Source organism: Globicephala melas, chromosome 1, assembly GCF_963455315.2.
Source record: "Globicephala melas chromosome 1, mGloMel1.2, whole genome shotgun sequence".
Taxonomy (NCBI): Eukaryota; Metazoa; Chordata; class Mammalia; order Artiodactyla; family Delphinidae; genus Globicephala; species Globicephala melas.
The window spans coordinates 116,649,950-116,669,847 of record NC_083314.1 but is presented as its reverse complement, the minus strand read 5'-3'; the positions used below and the strand labels follow the sequence as shown (position 1 = coordinate 116,669,847).

Below are 19,898 nucleotides of genomic sequence, written 5' to 3'. Positions count from 1 at the left end.
GCGTGTGTGCATGTGTTTGTGTAAAGAAGTACTGGATGGTTCATCCTAAAAGCGTCTCCCAGTTACAGCGCCCCCACATGAAATTTTAAATGTTTAAATTTTTCTTAGATTGCAATTTTTTAAAAAAATAGAACTTATCACTTGCAGATACTTTTAGTAATGAAAAGATAAATAAGGAAGATGCAAGTCTCGATATTCTAAGAGAAATAGTACCTATATAAACTGTAATTGTTCCTAATTACTAAATGTGATAATTTAGGCCTTTCTAAAAACTGTGAGAGCATAGAGAGCAAGTGATTAGTACTGATCGTCAAGTTCAGAAAATACCCCATGATGTTAGAATATATCCTTGAAAGTTGAGTATGATTTTATTCATTTGGGGTAGAGAATTGAAAGAGATGAATCTAGAAACTTTGAATGTGACTAGAAAGTCAAGAGGTCTTGCCTGCCGTACTTGGGCATTTGGAGTTTATTGTGAAGAACTGGGAGAGCTGTCAAACCTATTAAACCTGCTAGAATTAGATTGGTTTTTAGAAGGGTAAAGGTAAGCAGAGTGGTTGTTGAACTGAAGTAGAGAATGACTCGAAGTACGGAGATGATGAGTGATGAGAGAATTTCAGAAGAGCCATTCATGAAATGATGAGGGTGAGCACTGTAAACAGTGAGTCAGAAAGTCTTCTTTTGATAAACAGTAAAATAAAAATTAGTTGTACAGCCTTTATACACACATTAATTGAATTTTATTGAGTTTCTCAGTACATTGTTTTATTTTAGTGTTTTAGACATACTGAGCAGTTTTTGATACCTTTGCAAAATACCCAAGTAAACTTATGTGAAATGTTGAAAGACTGAAATGAGGCTCTAGCTTTGTTGATTAAACAAAAGCTATAGTGAAAAGAAATGTTTTGATGGGATGCTTTCAACTATGCCTTCCATATATTGCAGTTTCGTTTAAAAAAATGAAAGTTCTTACAATTAAAAATAGTAATAGTTTAAAAAGTGAACTTGATGTGGTCTTTCTGTCATTTCACTTCTGATCAGATCCTACCTATTTCAGTTGGTGTATTCTTGATATTGGAGATTTTAAAACATTGCCTTACCTGAAGAACCTTCCTGGACACCACCCTGTTGAGATTGCTTTCTATCTTTTGTGAAATCATTCACCTTTCTCTCACTGTATGAGGTGCTCTGTGTCATACTTTTAAGACTGAAGTGCTTAAAACTAGAAATGGAAAAATTTATTTTTAGTATACTGTGTCTTGTTTATTTAGCACATGGTGACCACTCAATAAATGTTTCAATGATGTATAAGTGACCAAAAAACTGAAATACAGTAAAAGCAGGGGAATTCATAGAAAACTGAGTTTAAAAGATTAAAAATGGAATTATTGCAAGAAATTTGATCTAACAGCATTTAGACATAGGTTATGTTTGCATGTTAACATATACAATATTTATTAAGTACCCACCTTATTGGGTGCTGTAATTTTGCTTGTGAACAGAATAGAAACTATCTATACCCTCATACAGACTTTTCCATCTTTAATCAGAAAGCATATGAATTCAAATTATAGTATAATGGATGCTGGGAAAATATCGTGAAGAAATTCCTAATTATATCTGAAAAAGTAGTGGAGCTGCTATTAAAGATAGTTATATAATTTCTGTTACTGAAGTTATTGGCGTTAGATTTTTGACATCATGGTATCCCACTTTTGCAGATCATATAACATTTAACACATACTGAGTGTGAAAAAGTGAATGGTGAGAATATTTGGAAACAGTGGGTAACATCTGATTATTTTGGTTCAGGTAAAATTGTTAGTGCAATATAGGAGATTAAGATATAGGGGTCTACATAATTCAAAAAGAGTCATGTACCAAAGTGTTCACTGCAGCTCTATTTACAATAGCCCAGAGATGGAAACAACCTAAGTGTCCATCATCGGATGAATGGATAAAGAAGATGTGGCACATATATACAATGGAATATTACTCAGCCATAAAAAGAGACGAAATTGAGCTATTTGTAATGAGGTGGATAGACCTAGAGTCTGTCATACAGAGTGAAGTAAGTCAGAAAGAGAGAGACAAATACCGTATGCTAACACATATATATGGAATTTAAAAAAAAAAATGACATGAGAAACCTAGGGGTGAAACAGGAATAAAGACACAGACTTACTAGAGAATGGACTTGAGGCTATGGGGAGGGGGAAGGGTAAACGGTGACAAAGCGATAAAGAGGCATGGACATATATACACTACCAAACGTAAGGTAGATAGCTAGTGGGAAGTAGCCGCATAGCACAGGGAGATCAGCTCGGTGCTTTGTGACCGCCTGGAGGGGTGGGATAGGGAGAGTGGGAGGGAGGGAGATGCAAGCGGGAAGAGATATGGGAATATATGTATATATATAACTGATTCATTTTGTTGTGAAGCTGAAACTAACATACCATTGTAAAGCAATTATACTCCAATAAAGATGTTAAAAAAAAAAACTTAATGTAAAAGCAGTTAGTTACGTTAACTAATAAAAATTATGTGGTAGTATGAAGAGAAAATAAAAAGAGGGTCTACTCAAAAAAAAAAAAAAGATATAGGGGTCTAGGAAAGATGACAACCCCTACCTAAAAATATAAGTGGTTGTTTTCCAGCTCCACAAAGCACACTCTGCTGTGTTCTGTATGGCTTCAGAAAACAGTCTGTGGCTCCTTATGTAGCACGATCTCTCTCCAATTTCCAGAGGGCACATCCATACAGACTTCCAGTATACTTATTACAAAGTAATGTGTGGCCAAGCATGTTTCCTCAGACATAATGAAATGGAATATTGGTAAGAGGATTAATTTATTCAACAGACTGCCTTTGTGCTGGACATTGAAAGCAAAGGTGAACAAGGCAATAGACCAGGACACAGAACCTTTTAGTCTATTTCTTTTGAATCCTACAGAGGTTTCTTATAGTCTTCGATCATTTGGTTTGGGTAATAAAAAATGTTGACATCTGAATGCTCAGAAAAAATTGTAATAATGTTACATGTAACGAAGTTTTCATCATTAAAATGTTTGTTACTAACCTTTGGCTGACTTTGAAATTTTGCCTATCAGATTTCCAAATAACATTTCGACTTGTATTAACACACAGAAGTGTTACTAGGTGAGGGAATTACGTATTCAAACACATAGTTTACAAAACAAGTTTAAGGTAACCTCTGGAAAATCTATGCCAAAACTTATTAGTGTGTCACTTTAATGTGCATTTGATGGGTTTATTTTAAATGCCTAGGAAAGGTTTTAAGGGATTTCTTAGAATTTCAGTGATGCCCATGGTAAAATAGGCTAAAAAGGTGCTGACATGAAGTGGCCTCGAAGCTCAAAAATAACTACTGATAGGACTTGACAGAGGTACCATGGTATAGTGAGAGGAGCATTAAGGCCAGTCTTCATATTCCTTTTGTAGCAATGTGACCTTGGATAAATACCCCAGAGCCTCCGTTTTCTGAGCTGTAAAATTAACATGACATATGTATTAAGTGCTTACCATAACCAGGCACTGTGCTAGATGCTTGGGATAAAAACAGGAATAAGTATCCATTCCTGCCTTCAAGGAATATTTAGTCTTAGAAGGAGAGACATATAAACAGATACGTTTGAAACCATGTGATAGTGCAGAGAGTGTCGATGGACATATTGTCAGAATTATGACACAGCTCGGGGGTGAGGTGGGATAGCTGCAGAGAAAACTCGTCCGAGGAGGTTTTTCCTGTTTCTAATCTTAAAAAGGGATGTAAGAATCCACTAAACAGCCTGGATTCTGTGGATTCAGCTAAATCATAGTGATGATTGAGATAATGTACACTGTGTCTAGAATATTCTAAATCCTTGCAAGTCATGGTCCCTTCTCCTGACCTATTTACTAGTGTACTGTGCCTGTACACACACACACACACACACACACACACACACACACACACACACACACACACAGAGTTGGCAAATGAACTTTGTGCCCTCAAAGAACATATAGGAGAGACAGATGGGAACAACAGGGACTAGCTTATTTCTCACTACCTATAATTATGATTTCATAATCTGAAAATTATCTACATACAATGAGTTATTCAATTATATCTGGTTTTTAATTTAGCCAATTAGGCTGTTTCCTTAGTTTACCGAAGATGGAACCCAGAGCTTATGACCAGGTGTCAAATGCAACACTTTTTAAGAAAAGTATGTTGACAAAATTGAGTACTTTACCTTGTCAGGCACTCTTCTGAATACTTTACATGTAGTTACTTATTTCATCCTCACAAAACCCTGTGAGACATAGGAGCTATTATCCTAATTTTACAGAGAAAGAAACTGAAATACAGAGTTTTACCAAATTGCCTGTGGTTAAGAAGTTCCTAGAAATAAGACTTCTTGTTCCAGAAGACTAAGACTTTCAAGATATATGTGCAGCCTCCCAACAACTAGGTTTTAAAGCACACAGGAAGCAAGCAAATTAGCCAGCCTATGGGATATAAGTGAATGTGGTTGACAAGCTTACAGAATACTGTTGCAGGGTAGAGCAGACACTGGAAGTCAGAAGTCCACATCACCAGGGAGATGGAGAGAGCATCTCTCTAAAGGGCAGGAGTGGTTCTTTGTCTCTGCATTCTTGGGGCATCCTTTGGAATCTGGATGTGCTGGCTCTATTGTTTGCCTTTTCAGTAAGACTCACTGTACAAGAGTGGTGCACGTGGGGCACTGTGATAACCAGTGACCCCTCCTTTAATGCTCTTCTCCTTTGACAATACCTTACTTTTCTTTGAAAAACCTAACATTTGTTAGCGTGATTTGCACAGTCTTATGCACATAATTTGTATAAGTGCAAAAGTATCATCCTGTCTTGAATCAAGTCTGCTTTTTGTTAGTTTCATGATAGTTTTATGCTGTATCTTCTGCTAGGGAAGGTTTTAAGAGAAGGGTGCTTTTGAGCCCTTAAATGAGAGGGAGGCCCTGAAGCTGAGCATATAGGAGAGAATTCTAAGTGGGGAGAATGGCATGCAGAAAGTTGCAAAAGCAGGTACGCATGTACTATATTTTAGATTATGAATAAATTATTGACTCAATTCCACAGTGTAAGCAGATTAACTATACATTTTAATAAATTGTATGAAAAAATAAATCATTGGAATTTCCTACGTAACACCTTGATGTCACAGGTATCATTTGCTTCTTTCTTTTATATAAATAGTTAATTCCATAAAAATAGATCTCTCACTCACCTTTCAACATGTAAGGGTTAACACAATAGCAAAGTGGGGCTTCCCTGGTGGCACAGTGGTTGGGAGTCCGCCTGCCGATGCAGGGGACGCGGGTTCGTGCCCCAGTCCGGGAAGATCCCCACATGCCGCGGAGCAGCTGGGCCCGTGAGACATGGCCAATGAGCCTGCGCTTCCGGAGCCTGTGCTCCGCAACGGGAGAGGTCACAACAGTGAGAGGCCTGCATACTGCAAAAACAACAACAACAACAACAAAAAACAATAGCAAAGTGACAACCATGGGATGTGCTGGTAAGAAGCCTGGATTGAGTTGGGGAATTTGCAGCAAACAGCAAGAAGGTCATTATGAGTTGGAAGAGGTGGGAAGGAGGAAATTCATGTAATCTATAGGAGACAGGCCTTGCTTTATCAAAATATTTCTTTCCTTATTGAATCAGTGTGTTTGGGCACAGACCACCCCAAGAAAATGTATCTCAGATGCAATGAGGGAATTGATGTAAGGAGTAGGGATATATCCAGTCTTTGGGAAAAACCACCTTGTCCACATAGGCATCTGGTGTTCAGAGTCCGGTAGCTCGGAACCAGGAAGGTCTAGGAAACACTTTGATTCTCAGGGTGAGAGATGGTATATTTTCAGATCATTCCTCAAAAGGGGAATAGGATTTCATTATCCTACTTGGAAGAGTGCCGTTTTGTTCTCTTGCTCCCTTTAACCCAAGTTCTGCTTCTTGGTACCTCAGTTTTGATGGCCAGTTTTCATCACCTCCCCAATTGTTGAGCCCAGTTGGTTTTGATGAGCTGGTCACTGTTATCCCAAAAAAGGGTTTCTGCCTCCTGGGTTTCTTTTTTTTCCTATATATTCATGTATATATTCTTTTGCATAATCCTCTAAGAATACATTCCCAAATCACTAAATATTATTAAATTATTATTTATAAGATTTATTATTACTTATTATTTATAATATGGTTTATTAGGATTGTATCATTCTATTTTATCAATGTACTTTTGAGCCATTTTACTATTTTGATTCTTTAGTTTGTCTCAAACTTATCATTATGAATATCTTTTTATCTAAATCTGTCAAATGTTGGATTCTTTTCAGAACATGTATTTACAAAAGAAATTTGGTAAGAGTCTTTTCAGAAATATTGTATCAGTTTGTAATCTTAGAAATGTATGAGTCTGTGTGTTTTACAATACTCATAGATATTTGGTAATTTGATAGGAGAAAATTTCATCATATTTTAATTTTTTGCCTCCTTTTGCTCTTACCAATTAAACTGAGCATTGTATATGTTTATTTTCCTGTTTTTTTTCCTTCACCTACTTTGAAATTGATACTCATGATTTGTGAGTACATCTTATATAAAGTATTTAAACTTAGTGGTATTTGTTTAGACAGTTTATCTTGGGAGATGTAATTTTCTGAAACATGCCTGTTGTCATTATAAATCAGATTCACCTAAACTTACTCTCATTTTCTGACAAGAAGCACTTGTTTTTGAGACTCTTATCAAGCCTTTCTTCTTCTTCTTTTTTTATAGTAAGGGAGCTTTTTTATCTGGCAACATTCAGCTTCATAAGGGTGAAATTTAAAGTATTTGAGATTGTAAAGGGAAATAAACATTTAAAGCAGCAGTGCCCAACCTTTTTGTCACCGGGGACCGGTTTCGTGGAAGACAGTTTTTCCACGGACGGGAGTGGGGGCGGGGATGGTTCAGGAGGTAATGTGAGCGATGGGGAGTGATGGAGAGCGGCAGTTTATGAAGCTTCGCTCGCCCACTGCTCACCTCCTGCTGTGCGGCCCGATTCCGGTCCGTGGCCCGGGGGTTGGGGAGACCTGAGTTAAAGTAGAGGGAAGGGACATTAGAGTAGTACAATGAGACATAGCAACACGGGCTGAAACGGGGTTCCTAAAAGCCTTTTTTCCTTACAATTCCTTATAATTCATTAGAATGTCTGAATCCAGAAGTTGGAACTGCTCTGTTGCCTCTGTGCTGTTGGTACCTATACAAGGCAAGTATGAAAGATGACACTGGGCTGTGTACGTAAGGGCAGGGTCTATACACTTGGATCTGCTACCGTGCTTTTTCTTGTTCTCTTGATGTTCAACTTGGCAGTTAAATACAAGAAAGGATAAAATTTTAACTGCAGGCAAGTCGTACTGTTTGTTTTTTAAGGCAACATTTTCGCTGTGCAATGTCAGATTAAACTTATCCCTCCCACCTCCACCTCCCTCCCCGATGCTCTGGCGACACAGATTTGAGAATAGTTTGAGTGTGTTCTTTAAAACCTTATCTTTTCATCAAAAATTGAACAAACCTCAACATCACAATGCAAAAATAATAACACCGAAACCACCCATGAAATCAAGGTCATTATATTGTCATTTAAGGAATTATATGATAACCTTCATACCATTTGGGGAAGCAGTTTCTGTTTTCATTCAGAGTATCACAGTAGAATACTTCTATAAGTCATCTCTTGTCAGGGAGAACTTCTGTCATTGAGTGGGCTTTCTGTAGTTTGTGGAAGTGGTGGAGTTGCCTCCAATCTGAGAATTTCAAGTTTCTTCTCTCCTTTTTTTTTTTTTTGTTTGTTTTTGGGAATTATGAGTTTCTGTGGCTTATCTCTGAATAGCCTGGTGGAGAAATTAGAATGTGCTAAGGACAGAAATACAAGTGGATGAATGAATGAGCAATAAATGTGTTTAGGTGGGACTGCCAAAGATGTTAGTAAGAGATAACTTTGAAATGCTGTTTTCCATTTGGAGGTGGTTTTGATTATTTTGAGTTTGCATTTTGAATTGAAGTTCACAAAAATGGGTTCACGACTGCATTTGGTTTCATTTATTTTGCAGTTTTTAATTGGTCCAGGAGCATTGAAAAATGTAACAGCACAGTAGTACAGTGTTTACTGGAGTAAATCTTTTAATTTTTGTTTTATAGATCTTATTACCCACTTGGTTAGTTACTCCAATAGCTCTGTGTATCTTTCAGAAATTTATCTTTACAACTTGTTCATGAGATAAAAAATAGCCTTTATTTATAAAGAAATAGTTACATCTTAGTAGTTACAGTCTAGCTTGGGGTTTCAAAAATTCCATGTATGTAGTATAATTTATTTTTTTAATCTATTTTTTTTAAAGTTTTTCTTGATTGGACCATTTTTAAAGTCTTTACTGAATTTGTTACAATATTGCTTCTGTTTTATGTTTTGTTTTCTTTGGCCATGAAGCATATGGGATCTTAGCTCCCCAACCAGGGATTAAACCCGCACCCCCTGTATTGGAAGGCGCAGTCTTAACCACTGGACCACCAGGGAAGTCCCTGTAGTATAATTTAGAATAAAATTTTAAGCATCATTTTGGGGAAAAGGGGGGAAACTAAATAAGTCAACTTTGGTCTCATGAGTTATTTTTTTGAGATGGGAAAGGACCTCAGTAAGAATTTCTCTTTCTAGAACCGTATTGGAAGATGCCTTCTCACTTCTAGCAGAAAAGCATTTGTGTCATCTTCGATAGTTTTAGTGTGTTCAGTTAAATAAATATCTTCTAAAAAAGCCCTAACTTCCTAAAGTCATTTGAGGTTTTAGGGAAAGAGTGCCTTTTATGGCATGTAGGAAAAAAGACATGAAATTTCTCCCTTCTTCGGTGGGGAAAAGGTTAAATGCCTGACATGTTTTAAATGATCCAAGTGTTAGTGGTTAGTGGGGGTAACAGTTTGTGAAAAGTCAAGATAAGAGTTGAGACTGGTTTCAGGCTGTGCTAATCTTTCCTACCTGAAGTGAGAAATAAATACCTCATAGGAATGTTTGTGGAGATATAATGCCTTTCCCTTCTAGGACACTTGTTTGAGTCAGCAGTTGAATGTGATTACCTTTGGATTCCTGTTTGGGAAAGAGAGAAATGAGTGGGTGGTTTCCTGCAGTTTCTGTGTAGTTAAATAAGTTTTAGAATTGGTGTTAATTGGCCTCCTTATAGATGCCTTTAATGAGGAAGCCGGTTGTAACCCTGGTAAATTAACATCTTTAGAGTTCATTGTTACCAAATAAAAGTTAATTGACATGGAAGTCTTATATACATTGTTGTCCCTCTTGTGATTCAACTTAAATGTACCTTTTAAAAAATGAAATTATGGTTAATAGTTTTTTTGGGGTTTGGGTTTTTTTTAAATATTGTTTATGTTTGAATACAAGATATTAACAAAAAGACTTAGAATCTGAATTTCGACTTTCTGATCTGGGAGACCTGCCTGGGGAATACTCTAAATGGGGTCTCCACTCCTAGGTAGTTGTATTCATCAGACTAATACCGTGACAGGAAAGGAATAGAATCTTTTAGCCGGTATGGCTTGGTGTGAGCCACTGGATGAAGGAACGAGACTCATATTTTTGTGTTGTTGCTTTGTGTAACCGCTTTTAAGAACATATGTTCTGAGGTTGGGTGGGTGAGGGGAGGTAGTGGAATTTCTAATAACAAGAAGGGTAATAAAAATAATAATAATAAAATTGCTAGAAGATTATAGTAAATAATCAATGTGGAAGTAGAAATAAATTGTTGTACCAGAAGAGACGATGAAATTATTTTCTTACTTATTCTGTGATTATTCTCTAGTTTTTTTTGTTGTTGTTGTTGTTGTCAGTGAATACTTTACACAGAATTACTTATGAATTTTGATTTGATAGTGCAATGTAAATGACTTGAGAAATTGCATTTCCAATAGTAAATTCTTAATGCTAAACTGGTTTTAACTAGTTATTAAAAATATTAATATTAAATATTAAATAAATAATAAATAAATAGAAGTGTTTACTATTTCCTTGAGGGAAGAAAAAAGGGAGTGGTAAAGTTGCTATTCTGGTTTTTGTGATGGTTTCACATGACCAATGACCACAACTCCTGGATGATTTTTAACTCTAGCAGGTGGTCAGTCTTTTAAGGGTGCATTTCATAGTTGAGTCCCACTGATTTGGAGACTCTGGTGAAGATGTCATCTTTGTTACATTTATATATATATTTTTATCTCCCGACATAAAATGTTTTAAATACAACATTTCCTGATAATGTACATAGCTTAAACTTCAAAACTAGAAACTTGGGCTTCCCTGGTGGCGCAGTGGTTGAGAGTCCGCCTGCCGATGCAGGGGACACGGGTTCGTGCCCCGGTCCGGGAAGATCCCACATGCCGCGGAGCGGTTGGGCCCGTGAGCCATGGCCGCTGAGCCTGCGCGTCCGGAGCCTGTGCTCCGCAGCGGGAGAGGCCACAACAGTGAGAGGCCCGCGTACCGCAAAAAAAAAAAACCTAGAAACTTTAAAACTAACATATATAAAAAGATAAAATTGTGGTGTGTGTGTTTTCTCCCCCTGTATAAAAACATCTTCATCTTGGGTATATTTGACAACTTTTTGTACAAAGAATTAAGGTATAAAATAATGCATAAAATAAAACTAAGCAAAAGGTGATTGCTGACTATGTACCATGCACTGTGTTGGAAAATAAGGACACAAAAGTAAATAAGCTTCACGTCTTTCTATTCAGCCGCTCAGCGTTCAGTAGGAGAGGAATATAAGTAAACAACATGTTGCCTGCTCTGATAGTGGAGCTCATAATTGTTCATGCACTCATTTCATTCCTACACCTATTGTTTTAACATGTCTTTATTTTATGTCCGCTATAAAGAGACCACTGTAAACTGACTCTTTATCAGGCTTGGCATTGTAATGGTGGATGATATCTTTCCTCAAGGAGAACTCACTCCTTATGGAAGCTACCCAGACACAGGGATCATTGTCATTTTCCAAGTGTGTGGAAGAGTGCTAGGCACATAGTAGACGCTCATAAATATTTATTGGAAGAAAGAAAATAGATGACCCAAACCTGAGCTCAGGTTCTTCATTCCCCATTGTTAGGGAAGCTTTGAACTGGATTTTGGAGAATAATTGTTTCCTAAGAGAAAAACGAGTAGAACATCCTGTGCAGAGGGCATAGGCACTGAGTAGTAAGGGTAATATTGAGGCTTAATACAAAATTCACTAATATTTAAAAATAGATCAGAATGAAAGTATTGTATGTTTGTGAACTTTCAAGAAGTTATAGCTAGCTATATGCTGAGACTATTAAAAGCGTCTGTCTGTGGCATATATTATTCTTAATAGACATGCTTACCAGGAATTTTTCTTTTAAAGTTCAGTATTAAACTGAGAGTAATTTATAACTTTTAAATTGCTATATTTTAATGGCACTTGTGAATTATTAATCATTGCCAGATAATTTACAGGTTTTTAAGTGGGAGAGATCAATTTCTTTCTAATAAGGAATTTAATCTCCAAATGTTTTGAAGGACTTATAATGCATACTTTCTCCTTAAAATATTGAGAGGCTTTTCAGGAGTAGTCATATTTGAACCTAATAGCTGATGGCATTCTTGCAGTATATTTTTACGTTTTGAGTGTCCAAAGTGTCCAGAATTTTGTTCCTTTTAACAAAACACAGAGGTAAAGTTTTTTCCCTTGCTGTTTATGTAATTCTTCTAAATTATTTTTTTGTTTGAAGTGCTTCATAATTTAAAATATATCCAAAATAGAAAAAAATGTTTTGTAAACCAGAAAGACACAAGAAGCTAAGGCATGTCACACGTATATGGTGAGTTGCCTATTTTGTAGTTACATGACCTTAAATTGTTTGAACACTTTCTTTTGCAAGAACTTTATATTTTTGTAAGGATTTGATTTGTGTTTCATGCTAACCAAGTTTACTTAACACACAAATTGCTACATTTTCAAGGCCAGGGTGCTGGAAAATGACATTGCATTCCTTTATTTTTTTTGTTCTTGGCATGAACACAAGTTCAAAGGTGAAAGTAGTTTTTTTTTACTGTGCACATGCCATGGTTTAGGCTTCTCACATAATACTGACAGGTTAAAGAATTATATGTTAATGAACACAAAACATTAGATATTTTAGAGTTTGATTGATAAAGCTATCTTAAAATGGACTAAGAGTAACTAAAACAATAGAGTGACATTCTGCAAGCTTAAATGGAATGAGTTTTTAACGTACTGCCTTTCAGTATACAAAGGTAAGTTCTTTGGGTTTTTTTTTTCCATCTTTACTGAAGTATAATTGCTTTATAATGGTGTGTTAGTTTCTGCTTTATAACAAAGTGAATCAGTTATACATATACATATGTTCCCATATCTCCTCCCTCCCGCGTCTCCCTCCCTCCCACCCTCCCTATCCCACCCCTCTAGGTGGTCACAAAGCACCAAGCTGATCTCCCTGTACTATGCGGCTGCTTCCCACTAGCTATCTACCTTACGTTTGGTAGTGTATATATGTCCATGCCTCTCTCTCACTTTGTCACAGCTCACCCTTCCCCCTCCCCATATCCTCAAGTCCATTCTCTAGTAGATTTGTGTCTTTATTCCTGTCTTACCCCTAGGTTCTTCATGACATTTTTTTTCCCTTAAATTCCATATATATATGTGTTAGCATACGGTATTTGTCTTTCTCTTTCTGACTTACTTCACTCTGTATGACAGACTCTAGGTCTATCCACCTCATTACAAATAGCTCAATTTCGTTTCTTTTTATGGCTGAGTAATATTCCATTGTATATATGTGCCACATCTTCTTTATCCATTCATCTGATGATGGACACTTAGGTTGTTTCCATCTCCGGGCTATTGTAAATAGAGCTGGAATGAACATTTTGGTACATGACTCTTTTTGAATTATGGTTTTCTTACGGTATATGCCCAGTAGTGGGATTGCTGGGGCATATGGTAGTTCTATTTGTAGTTTTTTTAAGGAACCTCCATACTGTTCTCCACAGTGGCTGTATCAATTTATATTCCCACCAGCAGTGCAGGAGGGTTCCCTTTTCTCCACACCCTCTCCAGCATTTATTGTTTGTAGATTTTTTGATGATGGCCATACTGACTGGTGTGAGATGATATCTCATTGTAGTTTTGATTTGCATTTGTCTAATGATTAATGATGTTGAGCATTCTTTCATGTGTTTGTTGGCAGTCTGTATATCTTCTTTGGGGAAATGTCTATTTAGGTCTTCTGCCCATTTTTGGATTGGGTTGCTTGTTTTTTTGTTATTGAGCTGCATGAGCTGCTTATAAATTTTGGAGATTAATCCTTTGTCAGTTGCTTCATTTGCAAATATTTTCTCCTATTCTGAGGGTTGTCTTTTGGTCTTGTTTATGGTTTCCTTTGCTGTGCAAAAGCTTTGAAGTTTCATTAGGTCAAAGGTAAGTTTTATTATACATCCTTGATTTTAAAAATTTTGTTATAATAACCTCATGAATATGCAGAGATAAATTGAAAAAGTTGAACTATTAGTGAAATAATTTATCTTTTAGGTTTACTCTGAACACTGACTTTTCACCTAAATTAAAATGAAATGGGAATAAGTTTTCTGGAAGCTTCTGAACTAGAATTCAGCCTGGTGGAAATCATGCCCCCCTTCTCATTAAGTATTTTTCTTATTTCCCTTTTAGGAAGAAATCTTATTAGCATACATAAACAGGAGTAAATCAGAGATTTCATATTCCACCACTGGTAATAGACGATGGTCTGAGTTAATGTTTCTGTAGAGCTTGAAGTCACAGCCTCAGTCCCATAGAGGACCATGATAATCAAAAGGAGTGGTGCTTACTGGGACCATAGCTGGCATGAGCAGGGCATACATGACAGGGTTCAGTTCAAAGTAATTAAGGAAAACAGTACCAGAAAAGTTGAAGTTTTTATATTATAGCTTTAAAAAGTCTTTTATTGGAATGTATGATTTTACAGAAATGTCCAAAGAGAAGACTGAGGGAGACAATGTTAGAAAAGCAAAATGTTCCTACAAGAGTTTGAAGTCCACCACAGGCGTAAGCTTATAGCAGTATACTATTTATTGCCAGAGTAGCATATTTTCTTGCAAAAATGCTCATAAATGATGTGAAATCCAATGTTAGAATTCCAGTTCTGGTCTTACAAATTCCCATCTCATAGCAGTACATCTGTTTATTAGGAGTTATTCGCTGAATATGAAGGATTTCAATCCTAAGTCACTGCACCTGTTGACAGGAGGTGTTTATTCCAATCACTAGCCTAAAGCACAGACTTATTGCTTGACATTTTATAGCTTGGGAGGGAAAAAGTGTCTTCAAAGTCATTTGTTCAGAGTGCAGAAAATGGAGCAAAACAGTTCATTTTACTCTAAGCACCACTATTTGGCAGTGTTCACATTTGCACAGCACAAAGCTGCAATATTGATTTTTTGCTCACAGAGCCTCCCACAAGTTTTTTCTTCGATTGTCAGATGGATTGGATTACACTTTGCTTGTTGGGATGCTTTTTTTTTTTTCTTTGTTGAAATAGAAATATATTGAAAGTACAGCTTAGAATAAATGTCATAGTAATAGTGTGATTAAAGAGTTTTAATTTGGGCATTTCTTTATGTTGATTATGTTGACTGAGCAATTTCATTGACTGCTTGACCATCAGACAACTATTTCCTTTCTTGCCCTTGTTCCTCTAGGACTAGAGGCACCCAGTACACCCTAACTATGTTCTGTACAACAGGGGTCCCCAACCTGCTGCTAAGTGTCATTATCATTTGGAGAGGCATTAAAGTAACATTGAAAAACACGAGTTTGGGAGCTGAAGTATTAGGTTTCAAACCTTGATTTCATTCTTATTGGATGTGTGATTTTGGAAAACATAATTTTTCTGTGCCTCGATTTCTTCCTTTGTAAAATAGTGACAATAATAATACGTATCTCATATGGTTGTTATGAGGATTTTTAGTCAGTATATATTTGTAAAGTCCTCAGAGGGACTTCTAGTGATGATGGGGTGGAGAGGATGGCAAATCCTCTTCCCCCAAACAAGTATAAAACTGAACAAAATTGTCAACAACCAACATTTTAGGGCTCTGGAAATTAACCAGAGCCATATAAGAAATTGGGAACGATTTCTTTAAAAAACAAACAGTTTTGGTACACACAGTTCAAGTTTAAAGCCTTCTAGCCTGGGGCTGCTTCCCCCTGCACCCTGCACTCTTTGGCTATGTCATTGTGGTTAGTTTAGCCAGAGCAAGGCTGGCCTTGAAAATCTGTGACTGAGCTGCCAGGGAGAGTTGGCTTGATTTAGAGTAGAGTGTGGGAACCCATGCCCAGCAGTGTTGTCAGTAAAAGGAGTAAACACTGTGGAAAACAGATGGGGAAGACCCCTAGCTCTTGCTAACCTGAGGTTGTGGTCCCAGGTGGGGAGACTGAGTGCCAGTCTGAAACATAACCAGGAAACCTTGGAAATGAAAGAGCCAAACGTTCTCTGCGTTCTTGACTGACTGAGAAGCTACACACAGAGCAGAGGAGATGCGAGGGGACGTGGCAGAAAGTAAATAACCAAGGCTGACTTGAAAACTGCTTGAACTTTGAACTCTCCCTAACATACAGGTCAATCAGCAGAGGGTGGAGACCTTATTATGGGTTCATGGTTTTTGTTTGCTCAGTCATTGGCTGATCACTAAGCTATGCAGAGACAGGTGTGATCCCTAGGAAGTCAAACTAGAAAATAAAAATAAGAATTAAAATAACAACAACAACAATGAACAGAGACACACGGCAGCTGCAAAGTACAGGGGAAGACAGAGTCAGCAGATTAAATTCAGTCAGAATGCTAAAAAGAAAATATCACAACAGCAACAATTCTCAGGGGAAAGGAATCTAGAGTAGCTAACAGTGTATTATTTTAAATGTCTAGTTTTCAACAACAACAAAAAATTTGCAAGCTAATGCAGAGAAACAGGAAAGTTGACCCATACTTAGGAGAAAAAACATTCAATAGAAACTGCCTCTGTTGTGGGCCTGGTTGTTAGATTTAGCAGATAAATATTTCAGAGTGGCCATTATGAATATGTTCAAAGATTAAAGTAAAACTATTAGGGAATTAAGAGGAAATATGATGATGACTTAACAAATATGTAATAGAGAAAACCTATTTTAAAGGACCTTGGAGAAATTCTTGGCATGTCTTAGTTATTGTATCAGTGTGTTGCAAATAAATAAATTTTCTTCCCCAAATACAGATATCCTACCTTCATCTGAACCCAGATATTCTGATTCAGTAGGGCTGGATTCGGGCTTGCAGATATGTCTTTAAAAATACTTACCAGATGACTCTGATGCAAAGTCATATTTGGGGGTCAGTCATATACTCTTAGTGATTTTGGGGGTCAGTCATATACTCTTAGTGATTTAAAAAAAAGTTCTGGGGCTTCCCTGGTGGAAAAGTGGTTGAGAGCCCTCCTGCCAATGCAGGGGACACGGGTTCGTGCCCCGGTCCGGGAAGATCCCACATGCCGCGGAGCGGCTGGGCCCATGAGCCATGGCCACTGAGCCTGCGCGTCCGGAGCCTGTGCTCTGCAACGGAAGAGGCCACAGCAGTGAGAGGCCCGCGTACCGCAAAAAAAAAGAAAAAAGTCCTGAAAAATGTGCCATTAAACAATTAAGGATGAATTCATGTACAAAGGAAGAAAGTGCAATTAAGAAATGGTACTGATACCTGTGATGATTTCTTCCTGTGACTCAGTATAGTAAGTCATTAATGTGATATAGATAAAGGTGTAAATAAGTGTTTTTAGGAATAAGTTTTGTTCTGACTTTTCATAAGATTTACTTAGTGAAAATGTTGAATTTTAAAAATTAATATTAATTGCAATAGTTTTATTTAAGACTTTCCAAACTTCTTTGAAGTCCCATTGCTGGTGGAAGAGTTTGAAGCTATACCCCTTGAAGTTTTCAGGAAAATAGGGGAGAAGTGCCCAAAGAAAGCATAAGAATTTACATTTTTCTGAAAAATTTATGCTTTCTGCCATCCGCTGCTACCATGGCGCCCGTGATAAAGCTTGTGGCGAAGGGGGGCAAAAAAAAAAGAAGCAGGTCCTGAAGTTTACTCTTGACTGTACCCATCCTGTAGAAGATGGAATCATGGATGCCACCAATCTTGAACAGTTTTTTCAGGAGAGAATCACAGTGAACGGAAAAGCTGGGAATCTTGGTGGAGGTATTGTAACAGTTGAAAAAAGCAAAGCAAGATTACTGTAACTTCTGAGGTGCCTTTTTCCAAAAGGTATTTGAAATATATCACCAAAAAAATATTTGAAGAAGAATAGTCTATGTGACTGGTTAGGCGTAGTTACTAACAGCAAAGAGTTACGAATTGCGTTACTTCTAGATTAATCAAGATGAAGAAGAGGAGGAAGATGAGGATTAAAACTCAGTTATGTGTAATATTTTGTATGAGTTCTTGAATAAAACTTAGGAACCAAAAAAAAAAAGTTTATGTGGGTTTTTCTTTTGATTTAATAATTGGCCCATGTTTATTCTCTCCCTTCCAGTAAGTCTTTGGTTAAAATAGTTAATCCAGAAAGAATCCGGACTAATTCATCCATGTACTTTTGAGAATTTTCTTGGCAGTACCATACAATCTACATTATTGTGCCATAGTCCATCCATGCTAACATTCTCATATGTTTATATTTTAAAGAAATAGAGCAACAAATGTCTTAAGTGTTGACCACTTGAAAATATTAGAGTAGCATGTATACCTGATTAAAAGGAGCTTGCCTGTTTAGAATCATAGATTGGTGAAATTTGATAGGACTTTGAAATGACTTTAATCCTTCAGAAAAAGAAATTAAAACCCAGAAAAATAAAATGACTTAGCCAAGTTCACAAGGCTGACCCAGACATCTGTACTGTTCAGTACTCTTTCTGTATGTCCATACTTGCACAGTATAGATTTTGCTCTCAATAAGTTTATGGCACACATCGCTACATTTCCACAAATACAATTTTCATCATTATCTATATGTTGTGTGAACCTTTAAAATAATTGCTTCCTGTCAAATTCACTAACATTTTTTGGTGAATTTCAGATAGTATGAAAAATTATAAAGTTAATCTTGTTTGTATTATCAACATGGTGGCTTGAGAAGTCACAGAATCCCTTTCTGTTCATGGCCATAACTAAAACCATGGGCTCTGGAATCTGAGAACCCTGCATGCGTTAGAATCTAACTCACAGTAATCCTTGAGACCCTGAATTACTTACTATTTAATGCCTTAGTTTCATACTCTGTAAATGGGTATTGTTACAGTTAACTACTCCATTGTTTTTTGTTGTGTTGATAGTTGTTGATGATGCTGGTGATCATAAAAAGGGTGATCCATAAAAAGCAGTTTGGACAGTATCTAAACATTGTAATTGCTATGTAAATGTTAGCTACTACAATATTTACTTTTTATTTTTTTCTTCATATTTGTTTTATATGGAGATATATATATATATATATATATATATATCCATATCCAGTTGGAAACACAGGATTTAAATAAAGGAAGGTTCATAAACGTCTGTCTTTGTGAGAAACACTAATGAACCCCAGTGGTACCTAGAAAATAATTAATTGACAGAATTTAAACATTTTTTTCTTTTTTTGAGGATATAACAATTTTATTGATTATTAAGTATTTATCTGTTTCTTAATGCTCACTCTTTGTTTTCACTGCCAAAGGCAATAGATATTACAGAGGAAAACGCATTGTAATTTATATTGTTTTAAACAGATACTAGTTGTTCAACTTGGCAATGTGGTTTGATAGCAGTTATTGGAATTATGTATCATGTACCAATCTAGGCATTAGAATTATAACTAACTATCATCAGAGTCTAGCAGGGAAGATATATATTAAAAATGAATAGCCACAGTACCATGTGGTAATAACAAGCAATTTTTAAATTTTATACATAAGTATAAAGTTCAGTGGAAACAGGTGAGAGAGCAAGAATTCAGTAAAGAGAACACATGATTTAAGGCAATAATATTATAGCATTAAATAAAGCAACATTCACCATTAAGAACTCATTCAGTTCTATGCAATGAAAGTATAAGTACCATGATCTGTTCTTCAGAAAATTCTGTATTGGAAATCTACTACATTAGTAAAGTGTGCTGATCTTTCTATTTTTTTTCTTTTCTTTTTCCATACTTTACCTTTTTGGATGACTAATATTAAGGCTTTAAAAATCCTTTCTCTGAATTATCAAAACAGCAAGACTTCTGCAATTTCTCAAATATCTTTCAAAAGCAGAGGAAAATTCATTTAGAACCATAACTATAATCCTGCAAACTGTCAACAACAAAAATTAAGGAGCTCAAGTTAAAAACCACAGTGCTTCAGAATCAATTCTATATTTTTGACAAATACTACAACTTGTGAATTTTGGCTCCAAGTCAGTCTTATAGTAACATTTTCTCATATTTGTAATTCTCTAATAATATGATTTACAAGGTATTATAATTGCAAATCATCTCTGGCTTTAAAATATGCAGTGCTCCAAAATTTTATATGATGGCACTTGTTTGAATTTTCACACAGCTTTTTGCCACAGAAATGTGTCTGCTTCTGAAACCCTAAAACATATTTTCATTTAAAACAACTATAATACTAGTTTAAGCGGAATTATTTGTATAAGCAGTACAGGATCAGCAAATGGAAGAAAGCAGTAACATATGTAAAAGTTTATTTATGAACTTGGGAAAAGGTTGAAAGGTTGGC

The 19,898-nt window shown here is 36.3% G+C and overlaps 1 protein-coding gene and 1 pseudogene across 31 annotated transcripts in view; both read left to right on the top strand.

The window, feature by feature from the left end:
- Positions 1-19,898, top strand: part of ADGRL2 (adhesion G protein-coupled receptor L2) — a 369,284-nt gene that overhangs the window by 266,724 nt on the left and 82,662 nt on the right. The gene's annotated exons all lie outside the window — the stretch shown is intronic.
- LOC115858302 (large ribosomal subunit protein eL22 pseudogene) lies at positions 17,164-17,550 on the top strand (annotated as a pseudogene).